The sequence below is a fragment of the Aquarana catesbeiana genome, linkage group LG04 (genome assembly GCF_042186555.1).
Source record: "Aquarana catesbeiana isolate 2022-GZ linkage group LG04, ASM4218655v1, whole genome shotgun sequence".
NCBI classification, from domain to species: domain Eukaryota; kingdom Metazoa; phylum Chordata; class Amphibia; order Anura; family Ranidae; genus Aquarana; species Aquarana catesbeiana.
Window position 1 is genome coordinate 551974233 of NC_133327.1, and position 24074 is coordinate 551998306.

At 44.2% G+C, this 24074-nt stretch overlaps 1 long non-coding RNA gene across 1 annotated transcript in view; it reads right to left on the reverse strand.

Moving 5' to 3' along the window:
- Positions 1–1433: 1433 nt before the first annotated feature.
- LOC141140586 (uncharacterized) overlaps positions 1434–24074 on the reverse strand; it is a 73564-nt gene continuing 50923 nt past the window's right edge. The window contains exon 5 of the long non-coding RNA XR_012243957.1: positions 1434–4214. This is a non-coding gene — a long non-coding RNA (uncharacterized lncRNA). The remainder of the gene's footprint in view (positions 4215–24074) is intronic.

The following is a 24074-nucleotide window of genomic DNA, read 5'->3' on the forward strand; positions in this document are numbered from 1 at the left end:
TTCATCCTGATGGAGCCTCTAGCTCTCAGGAGCCATTCTCCCGATGACCGCAACAGGAACGCTGAACAACAGCGCTAAAGGGACTACTGGCCATAGAGCAGCCTTACTGTTCCATCTGCCTGGGTGAGTATGCAGAGGACTCCAGAGCACTATAAAACATTTATAGTATAAAACATTTCTCTCAACATGGGGTAATGTATGTATTATATATATATATATATATATATATATATATATATATATATATATATATATATATATATATATATATATTTATATTTATTTTTTTTTTTTTTTTGCTATTTTCTGCTTATAGTAGATAATGCCTTGAAACAAATATATACTCCAGACTATTACCACAGAAAAGGAGTCCGTTCATCCTGATGAAGCCACTACCTCTCAGTTGAACACTCCAGAGGAACAACACAGAAAAGGAGTCCCTTCATCCTAATGGAACCACTACCTCTCAGGTGAACACTCCAGACCAGACTACAAAATGTAGCAACAAACTCAAAATATAGACAGCAAACCAGTTTAGTATAATAACATCTTACAAAAAAAGGAGGGTAGGGTGATTGGCCAGCTATAAGGGAAGGAGGAGGCCAGACCCTTTTTTTTTTTTCTTTTTTTTTTTTTTTTTTTACACTAAACAATTTCCTTTTTTTTTACCCGAAAAATCCACACACATCCACTAGTTAATGGTCCTCCTACACCCCTTCTTTTTCACCTCACGTCTGTTTGGAACGAGCAGTGCACGTTAGTTGCAGTCATGTACACTGCAAAGCCCAGAGCTACTTTGTTGGGTTAAGAACACATACTTAAATTAAATAGATTTTTTTGAACCAGAGTTTAGTGTCACTTCTTTAACATCTTACAGGGAAGGAGCGTGATTGGCCGGCTATAAGGGGAGAAGGAAGGCCTTTTTTTTTTTTTGCAACACTAAACATAATTATTATTTTTCAGTATAATCCACACACATCAACTAGGTAATGACCCTGTTATGTATTTTTCATTAAATCATTTCTTAATTTGTTTTTCTGTTTCCTTGTACTGTAACATCCTTCATGAGCTCCCACACCTCTCATTTTCCCCTTCACTTCTGTTTGTTTGGAACTAGCAGTGCACATTAGTTGCAGTTATGTACACTGCTCCGTACCCAGCCAATAAAATAATCAAAGTACAGTTTAATTACTGTATTTATCGGCGTATAACACGCACTTTTTCCCCCTGAAAATCAGGGGGAAATCGCTTGTGCATGTTATACGCCGATCCCTGCTGGAGCGAGCGCCACTGAATTACATAGAGCTGCGATCTCCTGTGTACCCGGCACTCCATCACGCACAGCCACGCCTCCTGGCCCCGCATTAGGCCACTGTTCTGTCTATCATATGAGAAGGGCCAGGAGGCGTGGCTGTGACGGAGCGCTGGGTACACAGGAGATTGCGGCTCTGTGTAATTTAGCGGTGCTCGCTCCTCACCTTTCCTCTGAGACAGCAGGGATAATCCAACACTGTGTAATCCAACACTGGTGGGGCTGCAATGATGGGAAAGGTGAGGCTGCAGATGGGCACTGAGCAGGGTGCATTGTTGGGCAATTTAGTGGCTGCAAATGGGCACTGGTGAGGCTGCATTGATGAGCTGTGACCCTAATTTTGCTTCCAAGTTATTTAAAATGTTTTTTTCCTGAAACTTCCCTCTTAAAACGAAGGTGCGTGTTATACATCTGTGCGTGTTATACGCCCATAAATACGGTATATCTAAAATCTAAAATGAGTTAAAATGTATTTGGCTACAGTGTCACATGACCGAGGTATTCCAAATCAAAGTTTCCAGGCCTGAAAAATGACAGTTGGTAGGAGGTGTGTGATGTCACAGTCACACGAAACAATATCCTTTTTTTTCTCTCGAAAAATCCACACACATCCACTAGTTAACGGTCCTCCTACACCCATCGCGTCTGTTTGGATCGAGCAGTTCACGTTAGTTTCAGTCATGTACACTGCAAAGCCCAGAGCTACTTTGTTGGGTTAAGAACACATACTTAAATTAAATAGATTTTTTTTAAACCAGTAGTTTAGTGTCACTTCTTTAACATCTTACAAAGGAAGGAGTGTAATTGGCCGGCTATAAAGGGAGAAGGATGGCCAGATTTTGTTTTTGCAACACTAAACAATATCCTTATTTTTCAGTATAATCCATACACATCCACTAGGTAATGACCATGTTATCTATTTTATATTAAATCATTTCTTACTTAGTTTTTTTGCTTCCTTGTACTGTAACATCCTCTATGAGCTGCCACACCTCTCCTTTTCTTTCTCCCTTGTGTTTGTTTGAAACAAACAGTGCACGTTAGTTGCAGTCATGTACATTGCTCCAAGTACACTGCAAAGCCCAGAGTCCAGAGCTCATAGCTTACAGTCCATCTCAGGAGTGAGAAAGAGAGAGAGGCTATGCTCCTGCATACAGTGGGGACCATGGAGAATGAAGGTAGCCACCCTCTAACAGGAAGTCACATCACAGGGAAAAAAAAGGAATTTGGAGATTAGGAGTCTGAGAGCAAAAGTAGGGACTTTTTAAAAATAAAGTGATTGTAAACGATCACCTTGTAACACAACCCATTCAGTTTAAAATAGAAATGAAAGGCAAAAAGTTTTTGTAGCGATATAAAAAAACATTATAAATACATTTTTTCCCCATTTTTTAAAAGTGATCACATTCCCTTTGTTCCCAGCTTCATAATAGCTGGAGGGAGGAGAAGCAGCAGCACACTGATCTTCCCAGTGAATGGCTGTGCGGAAAGGGAGTGTCAGGACAAGTCTGATCATTGAAGGAGAGCAGGTTAAGTTCTCAGCATAGCTAGAGACCTGACCACGGTGTGCTCTCCTGTTTGGTGTGGTCAGTAATAGGAAAGTAGAGGGACTGGCAGGAACACCAGGGATATCACACAAAGGAAGCAAAGCAATACAAAGAGAACAGGATACTTTCTCATACAAGTAAATGGTACAGCAGAACATTTTTTTTTAAACCAGAGTTTAGTGGCACTTTAACACTTTTGCAAGAAAGGAGCGTGATTGGCCAGCTATAAGTGAAAGAGGAGGCCGGATTTTTTTTTTAACATCTTGCAAAAAAGCGTGATTGGCCAACTACAGTGCCTTGAAAAAGTATTAATACCCCTTGAAAATGTATTTTTTGTCATGTTACAACCAAAAAAACGTAAATGGATTTTATGTGATAGACCAACACAAAGTGGCACATATTTGTGAAGTAGAAGGAAAATTATAAATGGTTTTCAAAATTTCTTATAAATAAATACTGTATCTAAAAAGTTTGGTGTGCATTTGTATTCAGCCCCCCTGAGTAAATACTTTGTAGTACCACCCTTCGCTGCAATTATAGCTGCGAGTCTTTTTGGTTGTCTCTACCAGCTTTGCACATCTAGAGTGACATTTTTGCCCATTCTTCATGGCAAAATAGCTCAGGCTCTGCCAGATTGGATGGAGAGGGTCTGTGAACAGCAATTTTCTAGTCTTGCCACAGACTCTCAATTGGATTTAGGTCTGGACTATCTCTGCATCCAGTCTGGCAAGGTCCAGATATGGTACTTGAAAGTACAATTTAGAGAAGGGTCTTGATTACAGGTAAAAAAAAAAAGAAAAAAAAGGATAGTATCAGATAGGCAAGTCTTTTAACACAGAAGAGCTGAAGAAAAGAATGTGTCAAATCCTCCTGTAGGCAGCAGTATAACCCAAAGGTAAAAGACTTCTTGTGTCCCTGAATGGACAAGAAAGAACATGGCACATGGTGCAATGGCAGACTCTTCAAAGTAAATAGGCTGCCTAACAGAACGCATGAATACCTCACATTAAATGGGAGCCCCTTATCTCAGCACACCGGTGTGCACAGGCCCTTACATTTTGCATTTCCCATCACTTTCTCTCCCAATGGCAATGGTCACTAAGACTAATGGAGATGTCAAATTCCTGCACTGGGGGTACTAGTAACAATAACAGCTTGAAAAATATTGTAACCCCCCCCCACCACATTAGAAAAATAAAGTTTTGTCTGAAGTTGTACTTTAAACATCAATTTTCAGTGCAGTGACCCTCTTAACTTTGGTCTTATATTAAGAAGAAAAGGATGATTGGAACCGATTCTCTTCAATCCACCTCTTCAGATATGTCTCCGATTTTACTTTCCTCAAGAGAAGACACCTAAAATAAAAATATGCCATTTAAAATGTATTTTAACAATCAATGCAAATTTATTACCATCAATTACTCCTAAAAACCAACGACATCTTGCTGGAAAATAGGATTTTTATAACAGCTTACCTGTAAAATCCTTTTCTTTTGAGGTAAATCATGGGACACAGAGCCTCAGTAATTACTGATGGGTTATAGGGTATCATTAGGTGATTGGACACTGGTCACACCCTAGACAGGATGTACGAGAAATGTACGAGATGTACGAGAAAGAAAATAGGATTTTTATAACAGCTTACCTGTAAAATCCTTTTCTTTTGAGGTACATCACGGGACACAGAGGTCCCGCCCCTCTTCTAATACACTTATATTGCTTTGCTACAAAACTGAGGTATCCCCAGGAAGGGGAGGGGTTATATAGGGGGTTGAACTTCCTGTCTAGGGTGTGACCAGTGTCCAATCACCTAATGATACCCTATAACCCATCAGTAATTACTGAGGCTCTTTGTCCCGTGATGTACGAGAAAGAAAAATACTTTTATCACCGCAATATAATCACACTCATCCCCATGCTGAGCCATCTGGTAGAAATGGCTGCTGCAGCGGACACATAAATAGAACTGATCAGTGGACGTATTTAAAGGGGCTTTCCAGTAATATGATGCAACAAAAGCAAAATAACTTGGACAGTTCTTATGTGGAGGGTCAAGCTGTGTTTAGTACTGATGTACATTCATGACACAGACAGCAACATAGTCAGCCAGGTGTTTCTGCTGTTAAAGAGAAGCTGTCACTTTGCCCATTTGCAAATGACAGGTTCTCTTCACAGGCCTACTCCCTCCCTTAAGCCCCAACAGCAGTATGCTTTGCTTTTTTTGGATGTGTACTGGCCAGCACAAGACATGGTGGATTCTTCTCGATCCTCTCCTAGTGATGGGTGGTCATGGATGATGGAGAGAGTCGAGCTAATGTGGTGACATCAGAGCCGCACTCTGCATCAATACACTGAGTGTAGGGTTCAGGGGCTCATGACGCCCTTCAGTCTTTAAGTCTCACGGTGTCATTGAACAAAGAAGACTGAGGACATCTTGTGGTGAAGGAGAGAACTGGGGACAGCTCTGCGTTAAAAAGGTGGCTGCAGCCAGAGATGCTACTTTTTTTTATTTGTAAAACCTTGAGTTCAGCTTTAAGGCTGGGTTCACACTGGTGCGACACGACAGCCGTCCTACTTTGGATCCGACTTTGCCCTGCGACATGAAGCCGGCATGTGTCCGACTTTCAATGAACGGGGATCCGACTTGGATCCCCGCCAATGCCCGGCACTGTGTTTGGTATGAATCTTTAGGGGGAACTCCGCGCCAAATTTTAAATAAAAAACCGGCATGGGTTCCCCCTCCAAGAGCATACCAGGCCCTTGGGTCAGGTATGGACCTTGAGGGGAACCCCCTACGCCGATAAAAACGGCGTGGGGGTCCCCCCCAATCCATACCAGACCCTTACCCGAGCACGCAGCCCGGCCGGACAGGAATGGGGGTGGGGACGAGCGAGCGCCCCCCCCCCCCTCCTGAACCGTACCAGGCCGCATGCCCTCAACATGGGGGGTTGGTGCCTTGGGGGAGGGGGCGCGCTGCGGCCCCCCACCCCAAAGCACCTTGTCCCCATGTTGATGAGGACAAGGGCCTCTTCCCGACAACCCTGGCCGTTGGTTGTCAGGGTCTGCGGGCGGAGGGCTTATCGGAATCCAGGAGCCCCCTTTAATAAGGGGGCCCCCAGATCCCGGCCCCCCACCCTATGTGAATGAGTATGGGGTACATGGTACCCCTACCCATTCACCTAGGGAAGTGTCAATAAAAAAAACCACAGTACACAGGTTTCAAAATTAATTTATTGGGCAGCTCCGGTATCTTCTTCCAACTTCTCCCGGTGTTCCGCCTCTTCTCCCGGGCCCCGCCGCTATCTTCTTCCAGCTCTATTGCCAGCGAGGGGCCCGGTCTGCTGCCGCTGTCTTCTCGCCGCTGTCTCGCCGCTTCTTCTCTTCATCTCTTCTTCCGATGTTGACACGACGCTCTCCCCGGCTGGAATGCTCTCTGTGCGCTCTGCTCTGACTTATATAGGCGGTGACCCCGCCCCCTTATGCCGTCACAGTCTCTGGGCATGCTGGGACTGTGACGTTTTAGGGGGCGTGGTCATCACCCGATGACCACGCCCCCTTATGCCGTCACAGTCCCAGCATGCCCAGAGACTGTGACGGCATAAGGGGGCGGGGTCACCGCCTATATAAGTCAGAGCAGAGCGCACAGAGAGCATTCCAGCCGGGGAGAGCGTCGTGTCAACATCGGAAGAAGAGATGAAGAGAAGAAGCGGCGAGACAGCGGCGAGACAGCGGCGAGAAGACAGCGGTAGCAGACCGGGCCCCTCGCTGGCAATAGAGCTGGAAGAAGATAGCGGCGGGGCCCGGGAGAAGAGGCGGAACACCGGGAGAAGTCGGAAGAAGATACCGGAGCTGCCCAATAAATTAATTTTGAAACCTGTGTACTGTGGTTTTTTTTATTGACACTTCCCTAGTGAATGGGTAGGGGTACCATGTACCCCATACTCATTCACATAGGGTGGGGGGCCGGGATCTGGGGGCCCCCTTATTAAAGGGGGCTCCTGGATTCCGATAAGCCCTCCGCCCGCAGACCCCGACAACCAACGGCCAGGGTTGTCGGGAAGAGGCCCTTGTCCTCATCAACATGGGGACAAGGTGCTTTGGGGTGGGGGGGCCCGCAGCGCGCCCCCCTCTCCCCCAAGGCACCAACCCCCCCATGTTGAGGGCATGCGGCCTGGTACGGTTCAGAAGGGGGGGGGGCGCTCGCTCGTCCCCACCCCCATTCCTGTCCGGCCGGGCTGTGTGCTCGGATAAGGGTCTGGTATGGATTGGGGGGGACCCCCACGCCGTTTTTATCGGCGTAGGGGGTTCCCCTCAAGGTCCATACCAGACCCAAGGGCCTGGTATGCTCTTGGAGGGGGAACCCATGCCGTTTTTTTATTTAAAATTTGGCGCGGAGTTCCCCCTCAAGAACATCTGAGCACAAGTCGCGTGCCGAAGTCGGATCATGCAAGACGGCAATCCGACTTTGATCCGACTTCAATGATAGTCAATAGGCTGAAGTAGGATCAAAGTCGGACCAAAGTAGTACAGGGAGCATTTCTAAAGTCGGAACGACTTGTGTCGGACCAGTTAGGACGGCTCCCATAGGGAAACATTAAATTTCACACGTCATGCGACATGAGCTCCCAATGTCGGAGCGTTTGTCGGACCAGTGTGAACCCAGCCTTAAGAACTATAGGCAAAACCTTTTGTATCATTTTGGATAGAGCAAGGGAGGGTTATAACCCCTGTCAGATTTGTTTCCCCATCTGTTTTCCATTGGGGAGATTTCCCTTCACTTTCTGTCCCATAGCCAAACAGGAAGGGAGAGGAAATTCCTGCAAATTAAGGGAATTCCTTGGGGACCCCCAGGTCACCAGAACTAGTGTCCCCATTGGAAGATTTCCCCTCTATTACTTTTTTGGGGACAAACCAAAAATTGTGATTTTCTTTTACTTTAACTGATAATGGTAAAAAGACAGCAATAAAAAAAAAATGGCAAGCATTCTAATCCCTCTCCAAAGTTTTGCCTTTTGTTATACTTTAATATTCTTCTGCTCTTCTGCTCAGGCCCAATCACCACATACTGGTAAGAGGAAAAGGTAACATGCGCCCTCATCTGTCATGAGACCCCCTTCTGCCACCCACAGAAGTGATCTACTGTTCAGCCACTCAAATCATTCTGCTGGAAAGGGAATCGCCAGCTGAAAATTTTCATACGGGGATGATGACTTCAGGTGCAGGCATCATCTCGGTATAACCACTGCAAACCGAGGAGGTCAATGGACATCCTACAGACGCCAAGTGGCTAATCTTGGGAGGGAGCCAGTAGGAGGGTGAAATGTATCCGAGGACATAGCATGGGAGGAGACTAAAACTGGTCTTTACATCTCTATTTCCAATACTGGGCTGCCCCGCTGCGTGTGTCTCTCTTTCTTCTTATTAGAAGGTGCATCACTAACCTGTGAAGAGAACCTGTCATTATTCTGTGAAGTATCAAAGTGGGAGACTCTTTTGAAGTAGCTGATAATACAAAAGGTGCTCATCTGCTTGTGCTGCCTGCCCAACAGCAAGCAAAAAATACTTGAAAATAAAATCAAAATTAGAAAAAAAGTCTTGCGAGCTACCAGAAATAATCACTTTGAATGTCTTTTATATAAATGCAGTAATTTTCCAGCTGCTGGCACTGATCACATTCCCATATAAATGTGCTAAATATTTAATTAAACTTTATGTGCCGCGCTGTGCTCTGCAAACAAAATTCCTTCCTGTGAACCTTTGCAATATGTTATCTAGTGCTTGATATTAATCAAAAAAGTGAATGATGCATTATAATAATATACACGCTTAAAGTGCTAACCTGCAAACAATGTATAGAGTACATATATAAATACACTTACATTTAGTGGTTAATCCCTTATGTGTACTATGGTGCTCAAAAATACAAGTCCATCAAGCAATATCCTTAAAGCACTTTCAGTTGAGTTGAATCCTTGTGATGGTGCTCCAAACTCATCCAAAGTGCCAGCAAACTCGTACTCCCCCTATGTGATTATCCTCACCTTAGGGCATGTTACTGCACAATTAAGTTTGGTCTGATAATGCAGTTGAACCACCCCTGGGCTCTGTGATGTATGGACTCTGCAAGATCCTTAGCTGTTCAATGCTAATATCCTCAATACATTTATGAAAGATAAGCTACATAGCGCTTTATCGTTTTAAAACCAAATTTTTTAAAAGTATAATATCCAGGGTACTCACACATTTAAGGTGCTTGTAGCGCACCACTCTGTATCAAACAGAACTAGATCTATTCCATATGAGGCCGTACGTCCGTATGCTCATCCACAGCTACCCATCCTAACAATGCAGCTGCTTCCTACACCGTCCTGTCCCCTCCCCGAAGTGTGTCGACACAGGGGTGACATGTCTTCCTCAGGGGGGATTGTTCATATGGTGAATCCTGTGTCTTCTCACAAAGATGCTGGAAACACTGCTTGTAGGAGTAACTCAGGGCAGAAAGAAATACTTTAAATTCCCTTGAAGAAGTCACATGATCGGTGACACAAGGCGTCGGGAGGAGCTGGTGAAAACCGGAAGTAGTGGTGAGGAGGCGAGCTGCACGTTGTGAGTTTTTTGTATGTCATATAACAAGATGATAGCTATGTTAGTGGGCATTTTTTATACATATTAAACGCATTGTTTTGGAACAATTTTGCGCAATGAAAGTATTTCTTTCTGCCCTGAGTTACTCCAGACAAGCAGTGCTTCCAGCATCTTTGTGAGAAGACACAAAGGATTCACCATACAGCGGTGGTTACCTGGAGGATTACTCAAGATCAGTGATACCAAAAGGCGTGTTTAGACCCAAGAGGTCTTCCCCTAAGGTGAGTGGCCAATTTACCTGGAGGTGGCAGCGGTGGTCACATATTATTCAAATTGTTTTCACTAGGGGGCATGTGTGAAGCCAAATGCCTAAGGAAGGATCCCAGATCTGATCTTTTTTTTACACTGTTTCTTTCGTTTGGACTATTTATTTATTGAGAGGGTGTTTATAGTCACCCATTTATGTCACTAGTAGTAATAGATATAGTTAATATTTTTGATGTATTTGGATAAGCGCACTATTATTTCACTGTACAATATGAGGCCCCTTTCACATGGCTGATTTGTTGCGGCCGTTGGATTCCTGTGGCAAGAATCTGCAGATTCTTGCTGCTGCAATGACCAGGTCATGTGATCAGCGGTGGGCTGACAGCAGCTGCTGCTGATTGCATGTAGCCACCCAAAGAGATTAGCTGCCGTTCAAGACAGACGTCTGAGCCTAAACGCAGCTGACTACTGCCACTTATTGCATAAGCTGGTCATTCTAGCAGCCTTAGGATCAGTCCACCGAAAACTGATATTTTAGACCCCTTTCACACTGGGGCACTTTTCAGTCATTTTAGCGCTAAGAATAGCGTCTGTAAAGCGCCTCTCATGCCTCCCCAGTTTGAAAGCCCGAGTGCTTTCACACTGGGGTGGTGCACTTGCAGGATGGGAAAAAAAAAGTCCTGCAAGCAGCATCTTTGGGGCTGTGCAGGAGCGGTGAATACACCGCTGCCAAAACGCCTTGCTTCTTGAAATGAATGGGCAGCGCTGCCGAAGGTAGTGGCTGAAAAGAGCCACTATAACAGGTAAACGGTAACAGTAAAGCGTTGCTAAAACTAACAGCGTTTTACCGCTAATGGCGGCACCACCCTGTTGTGAAAGAGGTCTAATACCCTGTACACACGGTTGGATTTTCCGACGGAAAAGGTGCGATCGGATTGTGTCGTCGGAAATTCCGATCGTGTGTGGGCTCCATCGGACTTTTTCTGTCGGAATTTCCAACACACAAAGTTTGAGAGCAGGCTGTAAAATTTTCCGACAACAAAATCTGATCGGTTAAATTCCCATCGTGTGTACACAAATCCGACGCACAAAGTGCCACACATGCTCAGAATAAATTAACCACTTCAGCCCCGAACCATTATGCTGCCTAAGGACCAGAGGACTTTTTCCAATTTGGCACTGCGTCGCTTTAACTGCTAATTGCACGGTCATGCAATGCTGTACCCAAACGAAATTTGCGTCCTTTTCTTCTCACAAATAGAGCTTTCTTTTGATGGTATTTGATCACCTCTGTGGTTTTTATTTTTTGCGCTATAAACGGAAAAAGACCGAAAATTTTGAAAAGAAATGATATTTTATATTTTTTGTTAAAAAAAAACATCCAATAAACTCAATTTTAGTCATATATTTAGGCCAAAATGTATTCGGCCACATGTCTTTGGTAAAAAAAATGTCAATAAGCGTATATTTATTGGTTTGCGCAAACGTTATAGCGTCTACAAGCTAGGGTACATTTTCTGGAATTTACACAGCTTTTAGTTTATGACTGCCTATGTCAATTCTTGAGGTGCTAAGATGGCAGGGCAGTACAACCCCCCCCCCCAAATGACCCCATTTTGGAAAGTAGACACCCCAAGGAAATTGCTGAGAGGCATGTTGAGCCCATTGAATATTATTTTTTTTGTCCCAAGTGATTGAATAATGACAAAAAATAAAAAATAAAAATTACAAAAAGTTGTCACTAAATCATATATTGCTCACACAGGCCATGGGCATATGTGGAATTGCACCCCAAAATACATGGTTTTCGGGGTCCCGTACGCGGCTAGGCTCCCAAAAAGTCTCACACATGTGGTATCCCCGTACTCAAGAGAAGCAACAGAATGTATTTTGGGGTGTAATTTCGCATATTCCCATGGCATGTTTGAGCAATATATCATTTAGTGACAACTTTGTGCAAAAAAAAAAATTTGTCTCTTTCCCGCAACTTGTGTCACAATATAAAATATTCCATGGACTTGACATGACTCTCAGCAAATAGCTTGGGGTGTCTACTTTCCAAAATGGGGTCAACCACTAATGGGTCTAACCACTTGAAGACAAAGCCCTTTCTGACACTTTTTGTTTACATGAAAAAATTATTTTTTTTGCAAGAAAATTACTTTGAACCCCCAAACATTATATATTTTTTAAAGCAAATGCCCTACAGATTAAAATGGTGGGTGTTTCATTTTTTTTTTTTTTCACACAGTATTTGCGCAGCGATTTTTCAAACGCATTTTTTGGGGAAAAAACACACTTTTTTAAATTTTAATGCACTAAAACACACTATATTGCCCAAATGTTTGATGAAATAAAAAAGATGATCTTAGGCCGAGCACATGGATACCAAACATAACATGCTTTAAAATTGCGCACAAACGTGCAGTGGCGACAAACTAAATACATTTTTAAAAGCCTTTACAGGTTACCACTTTAGATTTACAGAGGAGGTCTACTGCTAAAATTACTGCCCTCGATCTGACGTTCGCGGTGACACCTCACATGCATGGCGCAATTGCTGTTTACATTTGACGCCAGGCCGACGCTTGAGTTCGCCTTTGCACGAGAGCAGGGGGGGGGGGGGGGGCGCAGGGGTGCTTTTTTTTTTCTTTATTATTTTTTTGCATTTTTATCTTATTTTTAAACTGTTCCTTTCATTTTTTATTTTTTTTAATCATTTTTATTGTTATCTCATGGAATGTAAATATCACCCATGATAGCAATATGTAGTGACAGGTACTCTTTTTTGAAAAAAATTGGGGTCTATTAGACCCTAGATCTCTCCTCTGCCCTCAAAGCATCTGACCACACCAAGATCGGTGTGATAAAATGCTTTCCCAATTTCCCAATGGCGCTGTTTACATCTGGCGAAATCTAAGTCATGAAATGCTCGTAGCTTCCGGTTTCTTAGGCGATAGAGATGTTTGGAGCCACTCTGGTCTCTGATCAGCTCTATGGTCAGCTGGCTGAATCACCGGCTGCATTCTCAGGTTCCCTGTTGAGACAGGAGAGCCAGAGAAAAACACGGAAGACGGTGGTGGTGTTGGGGGGGGGTCATTCCCTCCCACTGCTTGTAAAAGCAGTCTAGAGGCTAATTAGCCACTAGGATTGCTTTTACATGAAAGCCGACCGCTGGCTGAAAAGAATGATACCAAGATGATACTTAAACCTGCAGGCATCATTCTGGTATAACCACTCAAAGTCATGAATGGCGTACCTGAAGACAAAAAAATGGTTAACAATAAAACACAGTAAACGGTAAAGTATAAAAAATTGCATACCTGAAAAGCAAACATGATAAAACATAATAACAATAAAACATTGCAGAATAGAATACAATAAAAAAGAGCAGAACAATAGAGAGAGAATAGAGAGAGAGAGAACAATAAAAACGACAACTATTTTTTTTTTTTTTTTTTTTTACACTTTTTTTTTGTAACTAACTTTTATAACTGTAACCGGTTCCAGGTTCGGGTCTCTCAAAATGCGATGGCATCTTGGGAGACCTTGTGAAAGTGTGCCTAGTCTGTGCAGTGCTGTACCCTACGCTAATACTCAACTAGTGAATGGTAGCGTTCAAAACATTCACCAATGCAAAGACCAGGATTGTCAGGACAGGAGGGACAATAATAGCGGGTGTCACGCCTATATCCGCGCTTGCTGCAGACACGACATCTTTTTTGGGGGGGTTCGTTGGGTAGGGGTACTCGGGAGGACATAAAGAAAATGCCTCTCATGCAGCCGACTGCATTTGGTTGGGGATGTGAATGGGGGAAGTACGGGCGCTGCAGAAGTGGTGGGTTCCCAATTAGGACTGGCGAATGCAGCAGGAAGGGCATTATGGGCACGACGGGCCTGTGTTTGTCTTCTTCTTGGTGGCAGCGGGACACTACTTGTGCTTGCCACCTCACCAGCTTGAACTGCATTTATGGGACTCGCCACGTCACCAAGTGTTACTGCAGCGCTGGTTTGACTACGACCGGGGTGTACTAGGCCACTGGTGCTTGCCAGTTCACCAAAACGCTACCAAAAAAACTGTTAGCGATCGCAGGGATCAGGCCTGACTCTGCGAACGCTGCAGTTATGCGTTTAGTGTTGTGTAAGTGACAGTGATCGATCAATACTGCACTTGGGTGGGCTGGGCTGGGCTGGGCCGGGCGGAGGGGCAAAACGCAGGTGCTAGCAGGTATCTGGGCTGATTCCGCTAACACTGCGTTTTTGGGAACCCTAAACTGCTGGGGACGCTAGTATAGATCTGATCGGATCAGATATTGATCCGTACAGATTCTATACCACTAAGGGAGGCGTATGCTGCGTGCATGGGTGTTAGCAGTACTGGCGCTAATCTGACGCCTGGGGCGACGCATACCTTTATTCGGTAATAAACGGCGGGTGCCCTGACACTATAAAAAATAAACAAACTAACCAGCGTCACCCGTAACACTTATACGGTGATCAGTGGTGAAAGGGTTAACTAGGGGGCAATCAAGGGGTTAAAACATTTATTAGGTAGTATATGGGGGTCCCTGTCGCTATAAAACGCTGACGGCAAACCTAAATATTTACGTCCCTAACTAGCGTCACCAGCGACACTAATACAGCAATCAGAAAAATGATCGCTTAGCAACACTGGCGACAGGGGGTGATCAAGGGGTTAAAACTTTATTAGGGGGGGTTAGGGGGGTACCCTAGATCTAAAGGGGGCTAATACTAACTGCCCTACCACAGTAACTGTCACAAACTGACACCATGCAATAATCAGAAAAAAAAACTGCTTGGTGTCAGTGTGACGGGGGGGGGGGGGGAGATTGGGGGGTGATCGGGGGTGTTTTGTGTGCCTGGCATGTTCTACTGTATGTGTGTGTGTTTGTGCACTCACATTGATGTCTTCTCTCCTCGGCGCCAGAACGGAAAATACCAAGCCGAGGAGAGATGACATCATTTCCTTTGCTGCTGTTTAGAATACAGCAGCAAAGGAATGTTCTGATTGGCTGGCAGCGATCGCGAGGGGGGGGGCCACGAATGGATGGCCTCCCCCTCACCTCCGATCGCCGGGGGACAAAAGAGGACCGCCTTGGGCACCGGTGGGGGTCCAATTGGACCCCCCACCCGCGGGAGGCAGATCACGTATATGTACGTGATTCTGCCTGCCCGTGCCGCCTTGCCGACGTTCATCGGCGTGAGGCGGTCCTTAAGTGGTTAGGAGACAAAAGCTATTGGCTACTGCCCCGTTTATAGTCCCGACGTACGTGTTTTACGTCACCGTATTCAGAACAATCGGATTTTCCTACAACTTTGTGCGACCGTGTGTATGCAAGAGAAGTTTGAGCCAACATCCGTTGGAAAAAATCCATGGATTTTGTTGTCGGAATGTCCGATCAATGTCCGATCGTGTGTACAGGGCATAAGTATTTAGTAGCCACTGTAGAGTTAGAGCACCTGACAGATTCTTTATAGTCTATATGGCCAAAGGTCTGTGGATACCTGGACGCCACACCTATATGAGCTTGTTGGTCATGCCATGCTAAAACCACAACCATGGCTTCCACCTGTAGCTATTACAACCTACACTCTTCTGGAAAGATAAAAAAACAAACAAGGCTTGTGTAGAATTCAGTGCTATAAAACCTGGTAGTTGCAACAGTGGTGTAAACACTCTTATATCTTATTGTTAATATAAAAGAGAGACATTAATGGATGCAAATAAAAGTTTTAAAAAACAGGCAATGTATCTCAAAAGAATGTTCTGTGGGGTGAACCCCTTTAGGTTAGTCTCTGGTGTAAATGCTGTAGTGGGTAGCCAGGCTGCTTCAGGCACGGGCTGGGGACCAAGAAACTGAGAGATAAAAGGCAAGAAAGGGAAGAGAAGCGCTGGGCAATTCCTAGCACAGCATTATTTTATTGAGATAAGCAATTACTGACAATATGGATTGCACTCACATAGTGCTCAGTTGGCTGAAAAAGGTGTGGCCATGTTTCTGCAATGAGTTCTGATTGGCTGAATACAGTGGTAGGCGGCTCCCAGGTTCACAGCTCTGGATCACTTTCACGCCTAGTAACCCAGCCGGCATTTACCTGAGGTTTCTCGAGGCTTCAGCTCCCCGCTGTTAATGGCGCTCGTGGCTCAACATCAAAGGGACATACCGGCGGTTTCTGCTCCCATGCTGGACGTGGCAAGCCCTCACACACTGAGCACTATGTGACTGCAATCCATATTGTCAATAATTACTTATCTCAATAAAATAATGCTGCACTAGGAATTGCCTGGCACTTCTCTTCCCTTTCTTCCCTACTCTTCTGGAAAGGTTGTTCAGTGGAAGGTGAGGACAGGTAGTGATGTTGGATGAGAATACCCGGCTTTCAATCTGCTTTACAAATTTAAATTCCCATTGGTGTTCAGTAGGGTTTAGGTCAAGGCTCTGTGCAAGACACTCAAGTTCCTCCACAGCAAACCATATCTGCATGGAGCTGGAATTGTACACAGAGGTACAGTCATGCTGAAACAGAAAAGAGCCTTCCCAAAACTGTTACCACAGGGTTGAGAGTGCACAATTATCCAAAATATCTTTGTATTAACAATTCTTTTCACTAAAAACACCTGAATTGAATAATTTGGAGAACTGTCCACATACAGTGGGTATGATGGTCAGGCGTCTATTTACTTTTGGCCATATTGTGTGTCTCCTGGGAACTTTCTTGGTGAGATCTCTATGCTAGGTTCCTGGGTCGGCACACCTCATGTGACCATTATGAGCATTCCTCACTTACCCAGTATGCTTTATTTATTTAATATTAACCACTTAAGGACCAAGCCTCTTTCTGAGATTTGTTGTTTACAAGTTAAAAACATTTTTTTTGCTAGAAAATTACTAAGAAAATAAAATATATTTTATTTAATGTTTGGGGGTTCTAACACCCTAGAGAATAAAATGGCGGTCGTTGCAATACTTTCTGTCACACCGTATTTGCGCAGTGGTCTTACAAGTGCCCTTTTTTTGGAAAAAATACACTTTTTTAATTAAAAAAACAAGACAACAGTAAAGTTAGCCCTCTTTTTTTTATTGTGAAAGATAATGTTACGCCGAGTAAATTGATACCCAACATGTCACGCTTCAAATTTGCGCCTGCTTGTGGAATGGCGACAAACTTTTACCCTTAAAAATCTCCATAGGCGACGTTTAAAAAATTCTACAGGTTGCATGTTTTGAGTAACAGAGAAGGTCTAGGGCTAGAATTATTGCTCTCGCTCTACCGATCGTGGAGATATCTCACTTGTGGTTTGAACACCGTTTTCATATGTGGGTGCTGCTCACGTATGCGGTCGCTTCTGCACGCGAGCTCATCGGGACGGGGCGTGTTTAAATTTTTTTTTTTTTTTATTTATTTTACCTTTTATTGTTTATTTTTACACATTTAAAAAAAAAAAAAAAAAACACTTTTATTCCAATTACTAGGAATGTAAACATCCCTCGTAATAGAAAAAAAAAAAAAGCATGACAGGACCTCTTAAATATCAGATCTGGGGTCAAAAAGACCTCTGATCTCATATTTACACTAAAATGCAATAAAAAAAATAATAAAATATGTCATTTAAAAAAATAATTTAAAAAAAATGGCCCTTTAATAGCTGTGGGCAGAAGTGACGTTTTGACGTCGCTTCTGCCCAGCAATGGTATGGAGATGGGTGGGGGCCATCTTCCCATCACTCGTCTCCATACCCAGCAAGTGACCGGACCCGATCGCCTCCACCGCTGTCGACGGCTCCAGTAATCAGCGGCGGGCACCGGAGCTCGGCGGGGGGGGCCTCTCCCGCCGCCGATAACAGTGATCCCGCGGCGAATCCGCCGCACAGGCCACTTTTATCTTGTAGCGGACCGCCACTGAAGAAGAGAACACCGGGGTTATGGCAGCTAGGTGCTGCCATAACAATGATATCCTCCTTCAAACAGCCGACGTATAATGACGGCGGGTGGTCCGTAAGTGGTTAAGGAGCCTGTAACAGGAGAACCTGGAACACACAAAGGTGGCAGGATACCTAAACATCCCGGGTAGACAGGAGTAATGGTAGAGAGATCACTTCGGAATCACCAAGACACTCACGGACTGATTTCACCATTACCAAAAACATCACTTTTGGGTGGGCTGACCCTTTAAACCCCTCCCGCCCAGCCTATTGTAATATGATAGCCGAGAGGGAGCTCTGTTATCCTGGGAGGACATCATATGAAGTCCTCCCAGAATCGGGCCCTGCTCCGACCCAATCTGTCATCCGCTGAGTCCACTGAACACAGCGGATGAGAGATCACTGTACCAGCCCGCTGCCGGTACCATTTGACCACTGTGGACAATCACAGCAGATAACATGACAATTGTACACAATGAAAGGCTTTGATTCATGCCATTCATTGTGTACTATGGTAATGAGCTCTGTGATTGGTCACAATAATCACAAGGTACAGACAGGGCCAATCACAGCTAATCACAATAGTAAACACTGAATGAATAGTTTTCATTCTGAAAATATGGGGGATATTTGTAGTGTCCTGGAATTTTTAGGCCTCAAGAAATAGGCCGTCAGTACATCAGGAATGATCAATTTTCTGATTTTATACATATACATAAACACAGTGTATATATATCACAGTTTGTGGACTCTAACTTTCTTACAGAATAAATAATATACGCAGATTTGGGTTGATTTCACCAAAGAAATGTAGCAGAATACATTTTGGTCTAAATTTATAAATAAAGATCATTTATTTGCAAAAATGTTATAACAGAAATGAAGAAAAACTTGTTTATGTAGCAAAAAATAAAAACCCAGCAGTGATTAAATATCACCAAAAGAAAGCTATGTTTATGAAAAAAAAAATGCTAAAAATTTAATTTGGGTTCAGTGTTGCATGACCATGCAATTGTCATTCAAAGTGCGACAGTGCTGAATACTGAAAATTGGCCTGGGTAGGAAGGGCGTAAAAGTGTCCAGTATTGAAATAGTTAAAGCTCAACTCCAAAGAAACACTATTTTCCTTTTTAGTAAAGCATGAAGAAGGGTTGGAAACTTTGTCAGGTTGCTGTGTTTTGCTGCTAGCTGTCACGAGCGAATAAAGTAAGAATTCTCCCTAAGAAAAGGAAGAAGTTCTATCCCTTTCCCACTCCAAAAAGTCTTAGGTTGCCTTATGTTTGAACCTGTTAAAGTGCACAAAGAACTCTGTATTTGCCTGTCTAGGTGATATCATCCTCTATATAAGTAGTTTACAGAACATGTACGGTCCCGTTTTCACAACTTTTCTCAGCTTTCCATAGACAGAGAACTCATGGTATGCCATTCCCATATCTTCCCGCAGGGGGCATGATGGTTAGAAAAGTATTAGAGAATGGCTAGAAATCTGCTAACATGCAAGATACTTTAGTCTGATATTATGTCACTTTTACTATGACATTGTGTAGGCAGCCAGGCCACATAAACAGTAATCATTGAGGGCTTCTCTGTTACATTTTAAGAGTCTTTTTGCTGGAAGATAGGCACAAATAGCACTCACTATCAGCATGCTAGAGAGTCAAGCCACTGCTTAACACAGAGGGCAGCAGTCCAACCCTTCTCCTACCTGTTCTCCAATGCTTCTCAGGGCCCCTCTAGAACAAGGTGTATTAATTTTTGGTGCAGCAAATCAAATAGGACTATTAAAAACTAAAAATGAAGCCCTCAACTATTACTGATTATGTAGTCTGGCACTTGGCAGAGATGGGCCTATCTCTCAGAGGCAGCTCTCTAATTAGGCAGTCGCCTAAGGCCTCACACTCCCAGGGGCCTCGTGGCCGCCTAATTTGCCCATACCTCATCCTCCCTGGCAAATCAGAGTCCCAGAATGGCCGCAGCTTGTGCAGGGTATCTTTGTTCCCGCATCATCAACATCTCTCCCCGCAGTCCCCGGCTACCTGACACATACACAGTGCAGAGTGCCGTGGAGTGAATTGAACCCGCCCCTCCTCCTCCCGCTGTGATGTTTTCCTGGACACAGAGGAGGAGGGGGGAAGAGGCTCACTACTCTGCCGAGACAACGCTGCTGGTCTGAGATCAACTGAACTAATCCAAAGTGAGTCTTCCAGAGGAGGGGGCCATGAACAAGTGTTCTAGGGGGCACTTTAGGACCTGTGCTACAAGGGGGCTTGGATATGAAATCCACTCCTCTTACCACATATCCTCCCCCCCAAAAAAAATTAAAGAGCTGCTGTCTGCCACAAGAGATGTGGAAAATTGCTCCAGGTGCCCATACGTGTGCCCCTCTTCCAGGCAACAGGGCGGGTTCACACCATGAAAAACACAGGAACGAGCTGTGCGTTCGGTGCGATTCACATGCGACCCGGGTTCAATTTCAGCCTAAATATGTATGCAGTCTCTGACCATCTCCTGCATCATGTATGCAGTCTCTGACCATATAATGTATGCACTCTGACCATCTCCTGTATAATGTATGCAGTCTCTGGCCATCTCCTGTATCATTATATATAATATATATATATATAAATAAAATATAATATATGTAGTATATATATTTTATTAACCACTTCAGCCCCGGAAGGATTTGCCCCCTTCCTGACAAGGCCATTTTTTGCGATATGGCACTGCGTCGCTTTAACTGAAAATTGCGCGGTCGTGCGATGTTGTACCCAAACAAAACTGATTTTCCCCACAAATAGAGCTTTCTTTTGGTGATATTTGATCACCTCTGCTGTTTTTATTTTTTGAGTTATAAACAAAAAAAAAGAACAATTTTGAAAAAAAACACAATATTTTGTACTTTTTGCTATAATAAATATCCCCAAATTTAATAAAAAAAATTCTTCATCAGTTTAGGCCGATATGTATTTTTACATATTTTTGGAAAAAAAAAAAAAAAAAAATCGCAATAAGCGTATATTGATTGGTTTGCGCAAAAGTTATAGCGTCTACAAAATAGGGAATAGATTTATGGCATTTTTATTATTTTTTTACTAGTATTGGTGACAATCTGCGATTTTTATCAGGATTGCGACATTGCGGCAGACAGATCAGACACTTTTGACACTTTTTTGGGACCAGTGACATTTATACAGCGATCAGAGCTAAAAATAGCCACTGATTATTGTATAAATGTCATTGGCAGGGAAGGGGTTAACACTAGGGGGCGATCAAAGGGTAAAATGTGTACCCTAGGTGTGTTCTAACTGTGGGGGGGATGGGACTGACTAGGGGAGGAGACCGATCGGTGTTCCTACACACGATCTTTCTCCTCTCCCCTGAGAGAACCAGGATTTGTGCGTTTACACACACAGAACCTCGTTTCTCGCTTTGTCATGAGCGATTGGGGGTGCCCGGCGATCATGGCGCCCACCAGGCATGCGCATTGGCTCAGGGGACACGCTGCGTGCCTGCTATAGCATCTTGAAGAGCCGACGTACAGCCACGACGGCTCGCGCAGCGGAGCCAACCTGCCGCAGCATAACTGCGGTGGCTGGTCGGGAAACGGGTTAAAGAAGAATTGGTTAGAGAAAATTCTAGAAACTGTAATTTTTTCATAGTTCATAGGATTTAAGGCTCTTTACACATGCAATTTATACAGTTAATTTTTATCGCTTGAATTATTTTTCCCATTATTGGTGTGAGTGGGGCCTCATGTCTAAGGTTTGCCTAAGGCCATGACGCCTCTGCCTATCTGCTTTGTCAGTTATGCACACAGTCTACCTAGCAAGCAGAACTGGGCTCTCTTATAAGTGGTATAAGGGCCAGTCCACACCAGAATGATGTGGGAAACTCGTGTTCTGTGTGCGTTTGCTCCACCGCATTCAAATTGCACTGGGTGTGTAATCTGCTGTGGGTGTCAATATATTCCTAACACCCTGCAGTGCGTTACCTGCACTGGCTTCCATAGTACTGCAGTACCATGCAAACTACCGTATTTATCGGCATATAACACGCACTTTTTTCCCCTTAAAATCAGGGGAAAATCGCGGGTGCGTGTTATACGCCGATCCCCCGCTGACTGAGCTTCAAAATCGCCGACCGCGATTTGAAAATGGCGCCGCCAGCGCCGAAATACACAGAGCCGGTCCTCGGCTCTTCTCGGCCACTTTCGGCTTCACTCGAGCGCCGCCCGAACCTAGTACCTGTACTCGGCTAGGTTCGGATAGCTCCACTCACAGTCACGCCCATCCCGGGTGGGACTACGAGTGGAGCCGAAAGTGAACAAGAGCCGCCGAGAAGAGCCGAGGACCGGCTCTGTGTATTTCGGCGCCAGCGGCGCCATTTTCAAACTTCAGTGACAATGAAAAGTCACTGCAGTTTAACTGCAGCCTGAGCAAGGCTGCAAATGGACACAGAAAGCTGCAGATCAGCACTGACAAAGCTGCAAGGCTGCAAATGGACACTGATAAGGCTGCAAATGACAGCAAGGCTGCTGACTGCAAGGCTGCAAATGACACCAAGGATGCTGACTGCAAGGCTGCAAATGACTGCAAGGCTGCAAATGACACTGGACAAGCATGCAGATGGACGCTGTGCAAGGCTGCATTGATGGGCATTTAAATGTAAGTTTTTTCCTTAAAACATTTTTTTCCTGATAATTTCCTCCTAAACTTGGGGTGCGTGTTATACGCCGGCACGTGTTATACGCCGATAAATACGGTAATTGCCGTGCATGGGATTTCAGCCCATTCAAAGGGATAGGCTACAAATTGCACCCAACACACCTGTGTGATTCCAGTGTGAACCAGAGTAAATGCTGTTTATTTTGCTGGTGATATTGCTGGTAATATTGGTGTTCACTTTAAGTTAAGGTGACCAGATTTTCAAAATGAAATCTGGGGACATATTTTTTTTTTATTGGCAAATGGTAAACTATTTTTTAAGCATATTTTCCTCAAATTATATATGCAGTGTATGTAGTAAGTGTTTATGGAATGATTTATGATATATACTTTTTTTCTCACATTTCGTCCATGAGATAAAAAAAAAAAAGATAATTCTAATGCCGCGTACACACGAGCGGAATTTCTGACAGAAAGAGTCCGATGGGAGCTTTTCATCGTATATTCCGACCGTGTGTATGCCCCATCGGACTTTTTATGTCGAAAATTCAGACGGACTTAGATAGAGAACATGTTCTATATTTTTCCGACGGAACAAATTACGATTGGAAAAAACGCTTGTCTGTATGCTGTTCCGAAACACCAAAAACGGCGCATGCTCTGAAGCAAGTACGAGACGGAAGCTATTGGCTACTGGCTATTGAACTTCCGTTTTCTAGTCCCGTCGTACGTCACCGCGTTGTGGACGGTCGGAATTTGGTGTGACCGTGTGTATGCAAGACAGCTTAAGCGGAATTCTGTCAGAAAAACCTTCAGAGTTTATTCCGACGGCAAAACCGGTCGTGTGTACAGGGCATTAGAATATTTTGGGATATGACTACCAAATGTTAAGGTGATAAGATAGAGAAAAAAAATTTTCAATGCACATTTTGTATTTTATTCTTACCAAAGAATTTTGGTTCAACAATAGCAATATAAATTAACAATTCAAAACAGTAAAAGATTGTATGGCAAAACGTAGGATACCTTATAACATAAATAATCAAATATTAATAGCCAACTGTTACAAGACTACAAATGTTAAAGGAACAAAAGCAACATATAATACTGGTGGAGTTTTACAACATTTTGCGCCTATGGGCAGGCCTCCCTTCAGACCACCATCCAGAGAACTGTGTACATTACAGTCCTCTCCTCAGACCACCATCCAGAGCACTGTGTACATTACTGGCCTCCCCTCATACCACCATCCAGAGCACTGTGTACATTACAGGCCTCCCCTCATACCACCGTCCAGAGCACTGTGTACATTTACAGGCCTCCCCTCAGACCACCGTCCAGAGCACTGTGTACATTACAGGCCTCCCCTCAGACCACTGTGTACATTACAGGCCACCCCTCATACCACCTTCCAGAGCATTGTGTACATTACAGGCCTCCCCTCATACCACCGTCCAGAGCACTGTGTACATTTACAGGCCTCCCCTCAGACCAGAGCACTGTGTACATTACAGGCCTCCCCTCAGACCACCATCCAGAGCACTGTGTACATTACAGGCCTCCCCTCAGACCACCATCCAGAGCACTGTGTACATTACAGGCCTCCCCTCATACCACCGTCCAGAGCACTGTGTACATTACAGGCCTCCCCTCAGACCACCGTCCAGAGCACTGTGTACATTACAGGCCTCCCCTCAGACCACCATCCAGAGCACTGTGTACATTACAGGCCTCCCCTCAGACCACCATCCAGA